The 4811-nt window shown below is 38.6% G+C and overlaps 1 protein-coding gene across 1 annotated transcript in view; it reads right to left on the bottom strand.

Moving 5' to 3' along the window:
* The window catches only part of rbfox1 (RNA binding fox-1 homolog 1), a 257014-nt gene that overhangs the window by 210622 nt on the left and 41581 nt on the right, over positions 1–4811 (bottom strand). The window contains exon 2 of the mRNA XM_034894247.1: positions 2227–2274. The gene's annotated coding sequence lies outside the window, so the exon portion shown is untranslated. The remainder of the gene's footprint in view (positions 1–2226; positions 2275–4811) is intronic.

Here is a 4811-nt window from a genome sequence, read left to right as displayed (position 1 = left end):
ACACACACACATACTGTATATATTTTCTTTAGAAGACTGATGTTAGCACACCGTAGCTGAGCTGCCGTAAATGGCATTCTGGCTCCATCTATTGTTAATGATCTGTTAGTGCACAGCTTTTCAGGACCATGGAGAGCTCTCTAGCAAATATGGTGACTTACATCTTTCACAGAAAACTCCGGGTCAGATACCACTAATTTGCTGTGCATATAGGTATACATATGCAAATATAAATGCAATGCCATAATATCAGATGTTGGAACACGGATGCCATCTATAGGCCTTTTAAATTCATTTCAGTCTAGCAGCTTTTTACTCAGTAATGGTATCAGCTGATTGGTGTTAGTGTCTTTCAGCAACTAAGAGAATCAGTTATGTGTATTGACAGAGTTTAAAACTGTAAAAGAGTGTAATTAAGGAAAGAATCCAACGAGAGGAACAGATCAGGTCCCCCATCTGGGACGGTAGACTGATTTAGGCTCTACCATGTTGGACCGAGCAGATCCGAGAATGTCCGGCTTTGGACTCCCAAGAGCACTACACCCGAATCAGCTGATTTATCTTCCCTTCTGATTAACAACACACAGCTGGGCCGCAAAGGGCTTTTCACAGGGTGGGAATAGTTTCCAAATGTATTTGTTTTAATTAATTTAATAAAATAGAGTTTAAAGGACAATCACATGCCCACATGTACAGAAAATAGTCCCTTCTTACTACTAAGGTCCCTTCCTTCAACTTCGGTTCAACTATCAATAAATTCTAATAATAAATCCATTTTAAATTGTCACATAGATTTCGTACAAGGTATAATTCCTGTGAAATATTATCCCTTTGACTCCTTCACCTTGTGCATGTCTCATCAAAAAATGAAGAATGTGGCCGTCAGATCAGCACAGAGACAGAATAGTTGAATAGCACTCAGGATCCAGCCAACTAAAGGACACCATAGTTCCCAGCATAATCCATTATTAATCAATAATGAACACATTTGTGTGTTGAGCCTTGCTGTGGATACAGTGCATTAACTGGCAACATTATCAGCAGACCAAAACATTAGCAGTGATTTACAATTCTGTCCATGTTAATAATCCAGTACATATGTCTTGCTATTCCAAAGCTACACAACATTAGCTCCTATGCATTTTTGGGGCATTTCAGCCTTTAATGGACAGGACAGCCAGGGGAGAACGGGGAGAAGACATGCAGGAAGTTGTCACAGGTCGGACTCAAACCCCAGACCTCTGCGTCGAGGCATAAACCTCTATGTACAGGGAGGAAAATAAGTATTTGAACACCCTGCTATGTTGCAAGTTCTCCCACTTAGAAATCATGGAGGGGTCTGAAATTGTCATCGTAGGGGCATGTCCACTGTGAGATAAAAATCCAGAAATCACAATGCATGATTTTTTAACTATTTATTTCTACGATTTAGTTGCAAATAAGTATTTGAACACCTGTCTATCAGCTACAAGTCTGCCCCTCAAAGACCTGTTAGTCTGCCTTCAAAATGTCCACCTCCACTCCATTTATTATCCTAAATTAGATGCACTTGTTTGAGGTCGTTAGCTACATAAAGACACCTGTCCCCCCTATACCATCAGTGAGAATGCAACTACTAACATGGCCAAGACCAAAGAGCTGTCCAAAGTCACTAGAGACAAAATTGTCAATCGACAAGGCTGGAAAGGGCTACGGGGACATGTCCAAGCAGCTTGGTGGAAAAAGGTCTACTGTTGGAGCAATCATTAGAATATGGAAGAAGCTAAACGTGACTGTCAATCTCCCTCGGACTGGGGCTCCATGCAAGATCTCACCTCGTGGGATCTAAATGATCTTAAGAAAGGTGGTAAATCAGCCCAGAACTACACGGGAGGAGCTGGGACCACCGTTTCCAAGGTTACTGTTGGTAAAACAATAAGACGTCATGGTTTGAAATCATGCATGGCACGGGAGGTTCCCCTGCTTAAACCAGCACATGTCAAGGCCCGTCTCAAGTTGAGTTCATGCAGTGATACAGGATGAAAAGGTTGTTGTAAGGTGACTTGTATAAATCCCAACTCACTCACTAATGACTGGTTAGGGCAAACCAAATACCCTCGTCATCCTGCTAACATCAACTGGAATGTTCAGGCTAACATCATGAAGTGACACTGATTGGTCCGATTCTCAGGCTAGTGTTAGAGAGAACTGGCAAAAGAACAGCTGACAAAACGGAAAAAAACTTACCAAGTTGCTGTCCTTATTTCCGCAGCTGCTACTATCTGTACTGAAGTGCTGTGGAAAACACACACACAGAAAAGGTTTTAGCTTGACACAATCAACATCCCACTGCTGTAACAAGCTGGCTGCCAGCAATTGAGTATGACCACGATCTAAATTCATAAGTTAGGTAGATTAACACATTAAATCGCTTGACACCAAACATAGAAATTGGATGGGAAGATGTACACAATGGAAGCCCAGGTGTAAACGCCTGCCATCTTACCACTTTTTCACAAAGGCTGCCTGGATGGTAGAAAACTATGTTAACCCTCCTGTTGTCCTCGGGTCAAATTTGACCCCTTTAAAAAAATGTCTATATCTGAAATATGGGTTTCTTTTTAACCAAATTACCATAAAAAGGGATTGGATTCCATACAACGCTCTTTGAAAATACAACTGATCACTTTCCTTCCTGACAAAACTCATTGGTACGTTCCTCTGATCTTAACTACTAGTCAAAATATAATTTCAGCTTTTTTTAGCTACAATTTTATAAAAATGAGGGTTATTTACCCTGAATTCTAAAAAGTAGTGTTAAACTATTGTTAGTAAGGCAGATGTGAGGGACCAAGCAGTTAAGAAAGAGCATTAACAAGAAGAATTGACATGTAAGGGCATTCATTTGCCCCAAAGAAATTACTAAAAAAAAAAAATAATTCAACTGACCTCCAACCAAGGAAACAAAGGGGATTACATATTGGCTGATCAGACTGATTTTGACACACAGGGGGAGACTAACAATAACTACAGAAACTACAAATAACAGCAAAACCTACCTAAAGCCTCCTTCCAAAAGAAGTCTTCTTTTACTTATCCTTAACGCAACAAAAATACTTATAATATAAATATCTGAACCCCAGAATATCTAAAGAGAGATTATTTGGCCAATTAGGGCACCTCCCCTATAAAGCTGCTCTAAATGCCCCCCTTTAAGCCAGCAGACCTCCTGGACTCCAACTCTGGTAAGCTTGAAAGAAACAGTTATGTAACAGAATGACCATCCAAAAGTAAGTACTGGGGCGCGCTCCCTAAAAGATACTTCTGTATAATCCACTAAATAAAGTATGATGTATGTGAAATGAACCAAGTGTCCTCTGTTATTTGTAACTGAATAAATGTTTGAAACAAATGTATAATGTGTATGAAAAAAGCATATAAACTAAACCTAAGGAAAAATCTAAATGCATGAGGTTACTGCTCTTAAGCTGGTTGTGAAAGTCTGAAAAATGGACAAAAATGTCAATTTTTTGTCCGTTTTTGACTCAGGAGGACAACACAAGGGGACAACATTTTTTCCTTTTGTATCTCTGGCCGCTGGTATGGTCGATTATGAATAAAATGGAGTAGAAATAGGTCTGATAGGAAAGAAAAATGAACAAGCAAAATGGAAAATATGAATGGAACTGTAATGTACCTAATCTTACAGGAAAACTACAATAGAGTAACCTGAAGCAGGACGGGAATCTCTAATGTAGTCTTGTAATATTAGAATTTGTTTTCTCCACCAAATAAATTACTGTGCTTGTTTACCACATGACTTATTTTTCATAATCACCAGAGCTGAAAACCGTTTCACCTTCATGTTGTCCTGGGGTCAAATTGAACCATTTTCCTATTTCGATGTTTTTTTTAAGTACCCCCAATCGGTCCCTGCGCCAACCAGCTCTATGCACAATGTGATTGACATCTAGATTTCTGACATCAGGTGTGAAAACCAACATGGAAGGTGACTATGAAAATAAATTTTGAAGTTAAATGGAGAGAGAGATGGCGAATGACAGGCAGCAAAGGTTGGAACCGAACCAGCGGCTAAGCTTCCATAATAGTAAATATCATGGATAAATAGTATTTAATGACACTACAAGTTTCATTTTAGGGGGGGATCGATAAAGCATAGTATCACACTATTTTCTGTGGTAATACTGTATCAATACACAGGCTTACTTTTATTATTTACAGGTATGTGTTGGTCACTTTGTCCCATTTTGCGGCAATAAAATTGAAGTGAGATGAACAAACAGTTTCTTTTTAGATAAATGGTGACAAATGTTGACAAAGTTTCCTTATGGGGATATCATTTGAAATAAAAATAAAAAATAAAAGTTTGAAAAAGGTTGTAAATTGCAATGTATCGGAGAATACTGCAATGTGTTTAAAATCACAGTAATATCGTATTGTGGCTTAATTATCCGGATGTTTTGGGAGGCGTCTGGTGATTCCATCCCCTAATTTTTAACTGATTGTGAAACCATCTCAATTTACTACCTGACAGCAGCTGCTCCTCCTACAGCTAAAAGTCATATGTATATTCCATACATGGTAGAGAAATGTAGCAGGGGAAGTCAAGACGAAAAGGTTGGAAGATACCCAAAGAAAACTTTAGCAGGGACTTTAACATCATTTAGAAGTGAGATGAGACACTGGGAATGAAGCCCCAATTCTCTTGACTTCATCACAGTGCACCAGACAGGCACTTTATTTACTTATATATATATATATATATATATATATATATATATATATATATATTATGTGGGTGTGTATATACA

This window comes from Etheostoma cragini, chromosome 15 (genome assembly GCF_013103735.1).
Source record: "Etheostoma cragini isolate CJK2018 chromosome 15, CSU_Ecrag_1.0, whole genome shotgun sequence".
In the NCBI taxonomy this organism is placed as follows: Eukaryota; Metazoa; Chordata; class Actinopteri; order Perciformes; family Percidae; genus Etheostoma; species Etheostoma cragini.
This window is presented reverse-complemented; position numbering and strand designations above follow the sequence as displayed.